The sequence below is a fragment of the Molothrus aeneus genome, chromosome 13, assembly GCF_037042795.1.
Source record: "Molothrus aeneus isolate 106 chromosome 13, BPBGC_Maene_1.0, whole genome shotgun sequence".
NCBI lineage: Eukaryota > Metazoa > Chordata > Aves > Passeriformes > Icteridae > Molothrus > Molothrus aeneus.
In genome coordinates this window covers 1,774,945-1,787,277 of record NC_089658.1, presented here as the reverse complement: position 1 = coordinate 1,787,277, position 12,333 = coordinate 1,774,945, and positions in this window count along the sequence as shown.

Here is a 12,333-nt window from a genome sequence, read left to right as displayed (position 1 = left end):
AGCCCCATCGTGCAGAAAATGCTGGGGTTTGTAACCTGGCCATGGCATGGAGATCATGGCAATTCAAGCTTTTGGGGTTTGCTCCTCTAGTCTGGCATTTCAGGTGGCTGAAGAAGGTTGTATTGGTACTGAGAAGGAGCAGCGTGGCAGAAACACTCCCCTGACCCATGTTTGGGGTCTCCCCTCTGAAACTGATGGAAATATCCATCCCCTGGATTTTTCTTGTTTGCACCCCAGTGAATGGGCTGGCTGGGTACCACCCCCATGGCAGAGGGAGGTAAAAATGAGTTTTCACTCATGTCCAATAGGAAATAAAGGCATTTTTTAGGCAAAAACTTTGCCATTTCCCTTCAAATCCCGAACTGGTTCAACCCAGTCTGAGCTCTGAATCCCTCCCCTGGAGCTGTTTGCAGGAATCAAAGGGTGGGAAAGGTGATGGGGATGGGGAATGTGTGTGCAGAGAGGTGCTGGGAGCTGTGTGGTGGGGATGGGCACCAGCTCCAGCTCTGACAGCCTCTGCAAAGCAGAGGGAAACACAAAATTGCTCACAGCAAATGGAGCCAATCCTTAGGGGTGATCACAGGGACATCCCTGGGGCTTTGGACCTGTTGGAAAGGTGGAACCACCTCTCCCTGCAGTGTGGGAGGGGATAACTGAGGGGGTGGCAGGGGGAAATTAATTCAGATGGGGAAGGTGCAACCATGTGAGGGGTGGGATGAGGGTCCAAAGCATCCCTCATTGCACCCCCTGGAGCTGGGAGAGGCAGCAGAGGGATGAGCCCTGCCCTGGCTTGGACAAAGCAAGGTGTGGAGTTTGCCTTGGGAAGGTACTGAGGCAGGGTGGGTTTGGGGCTGCTCAGACAAACATCACAAATGTCCTTTGGGGAGATATCCTGTTCCCAAAAATGCAAACAAGGGGGAGGGAGCTCCCCTCTTTCTCTAAAGGTGACCAGCACCACAAGGTTTGTGTGCTCCCAGAAATGCTCTGGTTCTCTCATGTGTCCCCAGAGGGATGGAAATGGGCCATGGCTGTGGCAGTGGGATGCTCCCCTTCCCTGGAGTGCTGATGGGATCATACCCTGGGAAATGTGAGAAAACTGCCTGATTTACCCCTCACCCAGCACTCTGCATCTAGGAAGAGGCTATTATTACAACTGGGTGTTTGTGTTTTCCTCCTTTTTTAAATTTTACGTTTTCTGAGTATTTCTGCAGGCAGTAAAGGTGTAAAAGGATTTCATCACACAGTTTCCAGGGAACGCTGCACATTTTCCAAGGAGTTTCTTCTGCCAGTGTCAGCACCCTGCCCTTGCTGGGGCAGCCCTCTTGCTTGGGAAGTTTCTCTGGAGAGATGGAGCCCCAGATTAGGGATGAGTCATTGGATCCAGGTCACCAGGGAGGTGGGGGCAGCTCCCAGCACCTCTTGTGCAAGACAATGTGAGTGCTGGATCAGCCACCCCTCTCAGGGCTGGGAAGTGAGGAAAGAGTGGGGGCATGCCTGGGCAGGGAGGTGATCCTGGGCATGGACAGGGAGCATTTCTGCCTGACCCATGGGAGCCAGAATGATGGATGTGTGCTTGTGTCCAGGAGTCACCCTGCCCCAGAGCTGTCCCCATCACCCCTCTGCCCTGCCAGGGACAGTGCTGCAGATGGGGCTGAGCTGGGGATCTGCTGTGGGGAAGCCCATCCTGTGGATGGATCCTTGCCCAGGAATCTGCCATGATGGAGCAGCTTGAAGGGAATGACAGGAGGGAAAAGGAAAAAAAAAAGAGAAGAGAGGAGAAGAGAAAGGGAAGGGGAAGGGGAAGGGGAAAGGAAAGGAAAGGAAAGGAAAGGAAAGGAAAGGAAAGGAAAGGAAAGGAAAGGAAAGGAAAGGAAAGGAAAGGAAAGGAAAGGAAAGGAAAGGAAAGGAAAGGAAAGGAAAGGAAAGGAAAGGAAAGGAAAGGAAAGGAAAGGAAAGGAAAGGAAAGGAAAGGAAAGGAAAGGAAAGGCCCTCTGGTCAGTTCCACCTTGATGAGCAGAGGTTGCTGTGGCCTTGGTCTGGCTCTAGATGTATTTGCAACAAGGATCTGTTTTTCCTGCTCTATTTGGAAGTTACACATTTTGAGAGAAGGAGAAGCTGACCAGTGGGTTTCAGAACTTGTGATGGAGACAGCTCAGGTGAAAGCACTGCCAGGAGATGGAGGCAGAGCCCAGCAGGAGCCACAAACCATCCCTGTGGGAACTGAACCAGGAGGGGGTTTAGCCACACTGAGGAAATCCTCATCCAGAAATTGTGCTGAGAGCTCAGCTCCCTGCCCCTTCCAAGAGCCCTTGTGCAGGAGGGGAACAAGGCTGTGGCCATGGTCCAGACCTTCTGTGGCACATGACAGGAAGAGCATCTTGCTTTGGGTACTTGATCATCTTTATTTCTAGTCCCAAACTGTCACATCCATATTTTCTGAAAAATTCCTTCACCCAGGACTTTTCTCCTGGGAAGCTGAGGAGCCTCAGAGAAAAAGGAGAACAATAATTATCTCATTTGCTTCTCCTGTGTTGTGCTCACATGTGGAATGTGTTTGGAGATTGTTTATCCAACAAGTGATTGTTTCATTGGTTTTCTGTGAATTGTTTTCACTCTTTGGCCAATCAGGGCCAAGCTGTGTCAGGACTCTGGAGAGAGTCGGGAGTTTTCATTGTTATCTTTTTAGCCTTCTGTAAGTATCCTTTCTGTATTCTTTAGTATAATTTAGTTCTGTATTCTTTAATATAATATAGGATCATAAAATAATAAATTAGCCTTCTGAGAACATGGAGTCAGATTCATCAATCCTTCCTCCTGCCACAGGGCACCCCACAAATGCAATCCCAAGCAGCTCCTTTCAGCTCCTGCCAGTGTTCCAGTTCCCATGGGTTCTCAGAGATGCAGGGGACAGGGACCCAGCTGTCCCACTGCCCTCCCAAATATTTCCATCCATCCCAGATCTCTGTGCTTGACCCCATGGACTCTGAGCCCCATGTCTGAGTGCGGAAGGGGCTGGGGCTGCTCCCATTCCTTCCCCTGCTCCTTCCTGGGGTTACCCAGCCTGGATGAGGGGCTGCAGGTGCAGCTGTGCTCTGCTGCTGACAGAGCCCAGGTGCCCCTTCCAGGCTGCCCCAGTCCCAGCTCTCAGCAGGGATCAGGAGAGGGTCCTGAGCTGATCCCTGGGAGCTGGGAGGAGAGGGGAAGAACCTCACCTCCCATCTTGGATCTCTCACGGCTGTTTCCTCTCCATCAGAGAGCATTTACCAGCTCCCAAACTGCCCCTCCAGGCTCATCCCTCTGTCACAGACATCTTTTATGAAAAATCCATTTCCTTAGGATTTTTCCTCCTGAGAAGCTGAGAGGCCTCAGCAACAAAATGTAACCAATGGTTATCTGCTGCTGTGGAATGCAACAGGTGCATCTGGGATTGGGCTCATGTGGTTGTTCCTAATTAATGGCCAATCACAGCCCAGCTGGCTCAGACTCTCTGTCCCAGACACAAACCTTTGTTATTCATTCATTTTCTTTTCTATTCTTAGCCAGCCTTCTGATGAAATCCTTTCTTCTATTCTTTTAGTATAGTTTTAATATAATATATATCATAAAATAATAAATCAGCCTTCTGAAACATGGAGTCAGATCTTCATCTCTTCCCTCATCCTCGGACCCCTGTGAACACCATCACACATCCCAGAGCACCTCCCTCACCCAACAGAGCTCCTCTGCCCTGGGGTGGGTCTCAGGAAGGGCATTAGTTGTGGGATCCATCATTTATTTGTGGAGTTTCACTGTCCCAGTTTGGGGAACCTTGTCCCCACAGATAGCAGTCCTTCCTGCCAGTTTGATGTAACCATCAGGGAGGTGAACTTTTCCCAGCTTTGCTGGGGCTTGTTGGTGATGCACTGTGTAGTAATCATCACTTTCATCCTTGGCTGCAGCTTAGAGAGCTTTCTTCTGTAATCCTTGGCATTAGAGGCCAATTTTAAGCAACAAACATTTTTCCATGGAAACTCCTCTGTGTTATATCTCCCTGCCAGCCTTGGAATCCCTTCACACCAGCTCCTGAGCTTCCAGAGCTCAGATCAGCAGAGTGAACTTTGTGCTGGAAGATATCCAAGGCAGATTTGGGGTTGGCCAGGTCTCCTATGCATGTTCTCTACCAGCTCTGGGTGTCACAAAACCTTTATGGAGGCAAATGTCAGGAGGAAATGCCCTGGAATGAGTGTTTCCCCTAAGGAGAAAGGGCTTCAGTAACTCAATTTATCTTCTGCCAGTGAGAGAAATGGATACCAGGGATTAAAGGGGAAAACAAAACAAAAACCAAACCAAATCAAAACAAACAAACAAAAAACCCAACAACAACAACAAAAAAAAAAAAAAAAACAAACCACCAGCAAAACTGTTCATTATCGAAGCAAGATACCTGCAAAGCACAGAAAAAAACCTGAACCTTACACCCCAACCCCACCTCAGTGTGTGGCTGAGAGGTGAAGGTGGTGGCTGATCTTCTTTGGGGAGGGAGGAGAAAAGAATTCACAGAGCAGCTGGGAACCTGTTGGACTTCTGGTGTGGGTCTTCTCCTCACAGCAGCCAGAGCTGGTGGATTTCAATGTCCTTTCTCATGCTGGTTCAGCTCCTCCAAGGTCCCCACTGCCTCCCCAGAAGGGCTGAAAGGAAAAATGAGAAAAGCCAAAAACATTTCAAGGGTGGGGGGAAAAAAGGGGGAAGGGAAGGGAAGGGAAGGGAAGGGAAGGGAAGGGAAGGGAAGGGAAGGGAAGGGAAGGGAAGGGAAGGGAAGGGAAGGGAAGTTTCTGGCTTGGAGCTAGCTAAAAACCAATCCCACAAAAATCTAATGCAGTGTTCCTGGTCCAGCCTGGAGAGAGATTGAACCAAAACCATGCAGGAGCCCAAATCTCCCCACTCCACCCCTGGGTCCATCTGAAATCTACAGCAGCCATTTCTGGGTGTGAAGCACATACTTAGGGAATAAAACATCATTACAAAATCACCCCAAGACAGGGATGTTCAGAGCTCTTCCCTCCAGTGGTCCTGTCCCACCAAACCTCACCCTGGGATGTGCCCTGCAGTTGGTGCCAGTCCTGCTGGGATGGAGGGGTTGAACCAGAGGCCCTCAGAGTCACCCACCAGAATTCATGTGAGGCTGAAGGCCCTGTTCCTCCCACCACAGCCTCACAGATCTCCCAGCAGAGCTGTTCCCTAAAACCTTGCAGGGGAGGTGTCTCCCATCCTCCCAGGGAAAGGGAGGCTGACCCTTCATCAAAGGACAGGATCTTTAAGCGTGCCACACAAATGTTCCCAGGCAGGAAAAGCAGAGTGTCCCTTTTCCCAAGTCCCAGGTAAGGATTCCCACAAGTCCTCCTGCCCTGCCTGGAGCTCCCTCATCCCTTCCCATGGCACTTGGATCCAGGTTCTGGAGCAGGTTGGTGCCTCCCACACCAGCAACGTGACCAGGCTGGAGCTGCTCCCTGGCCCATGCTGGGGGCTGGTGCCTCCCTGATCAGGGCCACCCCCCCGGGCCACTTCTTGCTGGGTTTGGCTTGAAAACCCTCCTTGGAACAGGCACAGATCCACTCCTGAAGGCAAAGGTGCTCCCTGGCACGTGAGAGGGTGGGAGATGTCAGCAAGGCTGTGGGAGCTGTGAGAGCAGGAAAGGAACCACAGGAGTGTCCTGAGTTCACTCTTTGTGCTTCCTACCTGGGGCAGGAAGGGGTCATCCTGCACCCACCTCTGCCTCCTCCTTTGGGAAGGAGATTTGCCCAAATTCCAGCTTGGCTGCTCTTCCCACAGTAGGAAAACACCTCTGTGTTGGTACTGAGCTAAGCATATTTTATAAATCCATCAATTCTGCAGCTCCACAACTCCTCAGCATTGCACAAAGGTTGGCTGGGACATGGCAGGAGGGGGTTTATGGCACCTTCCCCTGCAGCACAGCAGGACCAGGAGTGCTGGGAGCTGTCCCTGCTGCATTCCCCAGTGCTAGGACAGGTGTATCTGCTCACTGCATTTTGCACTCCACCAGCCTGAAGAACCAAAAAATTTATGAATCCCTTATTCCTGCTGCAGTCCTTGGCTTCTCCTCAGCCCCACATGGAGGTTAAAATGAACAGAAAGGAAAAGAAGATGCTAGATTGTGCTGGGCCTTCTGTCACTGCACTCCAGCACCCTGGGGATTTTGGGAGTCCTGTGGGAGGGTCCTGGGGCAGAAGGGCTCCCACCCAACCCCACAGCTGGTGCTGTCCCTGCTGCTCTGGAGCTGTTTTCATTCTTTATGTGCACTGCAGGAACTTTATCCCATTCTGCTGTCCCTGAAGGTCTGGGTTGGGCAGGGCCGGCCCAACAGGGAGATCCCTGGTGCTGTAGTTGGCCTTTGTTAAATGTTTGAAGGTCTCATCACCCTCTCAGTGTCACCTTTACCAGTTTGATTTTTCCAGAGGCTGGTGAGTGACAGGGAAAAGTGAGCTGGTGGGTCAGATCACCAGGAAAAGGCTTCTGTATGCCTTTTTACAGAATCACAGGATCACTGAGGTTGGAAAAAGCCTCCAAGACCATTGAGTCCAATATGTGACCAATCCCCACTTTGCCAACCAGCCCAGAGCACTGAATGCCACATCAAATCATTCCTTGAATGCCTCCAGGGATGGGGACTCCTGTCACAGTGATATTTTCTGAACAATCCTCTTTGGCCAGGATTTTCTCCTGGGAAGTTGAGAAGCCTCAGAGAGGAACAAAAACAAGAATTATCAGATTGCTGCTCCTGTGATTGCTGCTTTGGAATGTGGTCTGGACATTAATTGTTTACCAACAGGTGAATGTTTGATTGGTTTCATGTGAATTGTTTTAATTTAATGACCAATCACCATCAGCTGTGTCAGACTCTGAGGAATCAGTCATGAGGTTTTTATTATTCTTTCTTGTTAAGCCTTCTGATGTCTCCTTTCTCTTCCTTTAGTATAGTTTTAGTATAGCATTCTTTAATATAATAATAAATATATAATCATAAAATAATAAATCAGCCTTCTGAGAAAAAGGAGTCAAATTCTCATCTCTCACCTTGTCCTGGGGACCCTCACAACATCACAGACTCCCTCTCCTGAGCAGCCCCTTTTAATGCCTGACAGCCCTTTCCATGGAGAAATTCCTCCTGATGTCCAACCTGAGGCTCCCCTGGCACAGCTTGAGGACTTCTCCTCTTGTCCTGTTTCCTGTCCCCTGGGAGCAGAGCCCGACCTCCCCAGCTGTGCCCTCCTGTCAGGGAGTTATGCACAGCCAGAAGGTCCCTCCTGAGCCTCCTTTTCTCCAGGCTGAGCCCCCCCTGCTCCTTCAGCTGCTCCTGGTGCTCCAGACCCTTCCCCAGCTCTGTTCCCTTCCCTGGATGGGCTCCAGCCCCCAATGTCCTTCTTGGAGTGAGGGCTCCAGAGCTTCCACCCAGGGCTGGAGGTGCTTCAGCAGAGCCAGCACAGGCACTGCCCTGGGCTGTGGCCACACTGGTTTTGCTACAAGCCAGCTGCTGTTGGCCTTTTTGGCCACCTGGAATCTCTCTGTGGTTTGAGAACACTGCATTTAACCTCTCCTCCTCTGCACTAGGAAATTATCTGGATACAGTGCCAAGCTCTGGAAATCCACTTCCTCGGGTTGTCCCAGCCTCTGTCCTGGCTGGATTTACCTTGGTCAGGCCAGGGTTTGATGTTCACACCAGGATATGAAGAGCTTTCCCTGGAGGAGCGTGGGGGTGGCAATGGAATTTGACTGCTTTGCTTCCTGATGGCAGCTTGCTTCCCTTTCTGCTTCCTTCCCTCCCTCCCTGCCTGCCTGCCTTGTTGGTCTCCTCTGGAACAGAGGTCTCCAAGCACCTCAGAGGAGGGAACAACCCAGCCTGGGGCTGTGTCACTGCAAGAGCTCAGCAGGAGGGTGTCCCCTGTCACTGAGCACTGCCCTGAGCCTGGGACAGCAATGACACCAAGTGGTGGCACTGGATTTTCACTGACATCGCTCTGAGCCAGCTCTGCTCTGAGCCAGTCCCACAGCCAAAGACACAAATGTCACTTGTGAAGGTTGTCACTGTGAATTTTCTGAAAAATCCCTACGCCAGGATTTTTCTCCTGAAAAGCTGAGAAGCCTCAGAAAAGAAATGTAAACAATAATTCTCTGATTGCTTGGAATGTGCTCTGGAGGTTGCTCACCAACAGGTGCATCTTGGATTGATTCCATGTGAATTGTTTTTACTTTGTGACCAATCCCAGTCCAGCTGTGTCGGACTCTCTGGTCAGTCACAATATTTTATTATTCATTCCTTTCTAGCTTTCTGTTGTCTCCTTTCTCTTTCTTTGGTATAGTTCTAATATATAATTTTCTTTTAATATAATATATATCATAAAATATTTCAAAATATAAATCAACCTTCTGAAACATGGAGTCAGATTCCTCATCTCTCCCCTCATTGTGGGGACCCTCAGCCAGCACCACAGAAGGTGATTTTGTCTGTTTATCTCCCTTCATGTTCTTTTCCCAGCCCTGGGGCCATGCCACAGCCTCAGGTTGTGGGGGAAGCCCAGGAACAGCAAATGTCAGAGAGCCCATGAGCTCTCAGGGCTTCCAAAGAAATGTGCCACAGGTCAGCCACAGGCCCCCAACACCAGCGCTGGCCCTTTACTATGACAGTGTTTGCAGGGGTCTGAGGATGAGGGAAGAGATGAGGCTCTGACTCCATGGTTCAGAAGGCTGATTTATTATTTTATGATATATATTATATTAAAACTATACTAAAAGAATAGAAGAAAGGATTTCATCAGAAGGCTGGCTAAGAATAGAAAAAGAAGGAATGATAACAAAGGCTTGTGTCTGGGACAGAGAGTCTGAGCCAGCTGGGCTGTGATTGGCCATTAATTAGAAATAACCACATGAGCCAATCCCAGATGCACCTGTTGCATTCCACAGCAGCAGATAACCATTGGTTACATTTTGTTGCTGAGGCCTCTCAGCTTCTCAGGAGGAAAAATCCTAAGGAAAGGATTTTTCATAAAAGGTATCTGTGACACTTTTCCCGGGCAAACCAAAGTCACCACCCAGGTTCCTGATGGCAGATTGCAGGAGCCACTGGGCACTGTCAAACCGGCCCGACTTGGCACTGGTGCCAGCTTGGGTCTGGGAGGCATCCGGCGCAATGTGGAATTTCAGGAGCCAGCCGGCCCCTCCGGACCACAGGCCCCAACAGGTCAGGCCTTTTCCCCTGGAAACAAACCTCACCATTCCAGGTTCCTAATGTCAGTTTACAGGAGGCACTTGGAATTGTCAGACCAGCCTGAGTTTCCAGTGGTGGTGGCTTGGGTCTGGGAGGCATCCTGCGAAAGGCGGAATTCCAGCAGACAGCGGCCATTTTGGGCCTCAGGCCCCTGAATAACTGTTCAGGCCTTTTCCTTGGGAAACAAAACTCACCAGCCCATGTTCCTGCTGTCAGTTTGCAGGAGACACTTGGCACTGTCAAACCAGCCCAAGTTTCTGGTGGTGCCACTGGGCACTGGGAGGCATCCTGTGCAATGTGGAATTTCAGGAGCCAGCCGGCCACTCCGGCCCACAGGCCCTTGAAACCAATGCCAGCCCTTTTCCCTGGCAAACAAAACCCACAAGCCGAGGTTCCTGGTGGCAGATTGCAGGAGGCACTGGGCACTGTCAAACCAGCTCAACTTGGCACTGGTGCCACCGTGGGTCAGGGAGGCATCCTGTGCAATGAGGAATTCCAGCAGGCAGCTGCTCTGAACACCCCAGGAAAGTCATCCCAGTGACCCCCAGGGGCCTCATTGCATCTCTCAATCAAATACTTAAATTAATTTACAATAAATTAACTTATATTGTGCTTGCAGTGTGCAGAAACAGCTGTGAGCAAGGACTTGAGCCCCAGCAGCAGCATGGAGAGTTAGCCTCAAACCAGAGGAGTGGCAGAAATAAATCAGAGCTGGGGAAAAAACCAAAGTGAAGAATTGACTGCTTTTCTAAGCTTGGGCACAAAGCCTTGGTCCTGGAGCTTTCCTGAGAACGTGTCCTGGTGAGTGATGGGACATTGTGTAGGTAAATGTCAGAAAGGCCTGTGTAGGTAAATGTCAGAAAGGTGCATGACAGGGCAGAGCCAGCACACTGCCAAAAACTGATGAGCTTCCTCAAAAGCTTTCCTGATCCTCTCAGTCTGTAATCTAAACTCAAGAGGGAATGGTGATTTAGGGGCTGAATAGTGATTTTAGTTGTTTGCCTGTGAGGGATAAATAGATGTCACCCACAGGGACATCAGGGAGCAGGAGAGGGGCTGGAAGTGACCCTGGCAGAGGGGAGGGGAGGTGCCTTCCCCAGGTGTGAAAATGCTTGAGGGGGTTGTTTTTTTTCCCAAAACCTGAATCACATACTTAAATGAATTAATAAATAAACTCATATTCCCCATGGTGAGCCAGTTCTGCCCATGGCAGCAGTTAACAAGTGACCTCATCCTTCTTTATCCCAACCCAGAGGAGAGTGATGAGGGGCTGGGGACAGACAGACAGACAGACAGAGAGGCAGCTGGACAGGGTCTGGCTGGGTCAGAGGGAGAATGAGGATCTCACCTGGGTGCCTCAGGACCCTGCTGCCCCTGCAGTGAGCTGGACAGGGTGGTCCCATGACACATCAAGGCAGGAAGCCCATGAGGCTGTCAGTCCCTCACAGTGCTGGCTGAGGGGCATCTGGCTTCCTCCAGTGTCAAACACAATCCACAGGGTCATTATTTTTCTTGCTAATAATTAGTTTTTAGTCAAAGCTTTACTCCAGCTAATGAAAAGGTGAGCTGGGGGTCACCCACACCCCAGAACATAACAAGAAGTAGATGTTGGAGGAAGAATTCCTGCATGAATGGCTGCAGGACAGTGGAAAAGCTCTTGAGCAAAGCTGGGGGGCAGGAGACCATGAAGGATTCCCAAAGGGAACTTCTACAGGGGGTGCCACAGGTGGGCTGCTCACCAGCAGGTGGGGAACCGGGGAGGCTCAAGGTGCTGCTCTTCCCAGGGGCTGCAGCCAAGCAGCTGCTCCAGTGAGGAAGAGGAGGCTCCACAGGCTCTGAACTATCCTTGAAAGGACAGGGAGCACGGTGGGAAGGTCTCCTACCATGGCTTTGACCCCTCTACCATCTTCAGGTGCTGGATCTTCCCTTGGCTTGGTGTGAGGTGGCTCTGAGGTTCCTGCTCTTGGGCAAAGGGCTCTCCCCCTGTGGGACCAAAGGGTCAGGCTGAATTTATGAGAATTTTACCCAGCTGAATTTATCAGCAGAATTGTGGGGAGCAGAGTGTGAAAGTTTATGGCTTCATTTATGGCATCACTCTGGGCTCTGCTGCCAGGCTTTGCTCTTCCTGGGGACATCTCCAGGGCATGGAGATGCTCTGAGGAAAGGCTGACACAACTGCTCACCTGGACAAGAGAAGGCTCAGGAGAGACCTCAGAGCCCTGCCAGGGCCTGAAGGGGCTCCAGGAGAGCTGGAGAGGGACTGGGGACAAGGGATGGAGGGACAGGACACAGGGAATGGCTCCCACTGCCAGAGGGCAGGGATGGATGGGAGATTGGGAAGGAATTGTTCCCTGTGAGGGTGGGGAGGCCCTGGCACAGGGTGCCCACAGAAACTGTGGTTGCTCCATCCCTGGAAATGCCCAAGGCCAGGCTGGACAGGGATTAGAGCAACCTGGGGTAGTGGAATTGCCCCTGGAACACGGCCACAAGGTGTCCCTTTAACCCAACCCATTCTGTGACCGCCACAAGTGGCTGGGAGCCATGGGGTGCAGCTGTGAGCAGCACTTTCAGAAGGAACAGACCCAGAGCCTGCTCATGGGACTGTTCCATCACCCATTTCACCCTCAGCTCCCTTCTCCTGCCATCCTGCACAACCAAGGGCCCAGGGCTGTGCCTCTGCCCCTGTGAGTGTTTACCTGCAGGCACGAGATGAGGGAGCACTGAGCCATCCTCACAAAGCAGCCTCACAAGCAGAGGAGTGTGTGATGGCCAAGGAGCCTGCAGTTAACCCTGAGGTGCCACAATCCCAGCACTGCCAGGACAAGATTTTGCTGGGAACATTCCCAGCAAAGAGGGTCACAAATGCTCCTATGATCTGTGGGTGTGATCAGCTCACCCAGGTGTGCTGTTTTATCATGTCAGGGTCTCCTTCAGTGAGCAGAGGCTGCAGGGATGAATCCAAACCCTCTGAGCTGTTGGGAGCTTCCCTTCACCCTTCCCCAAGGGGCTCCCCCTGCCCATTCCACCTGCACAAGCCCTGGGGTTCTGCCTTCCTCCCCCCATAGAAGAGTCTG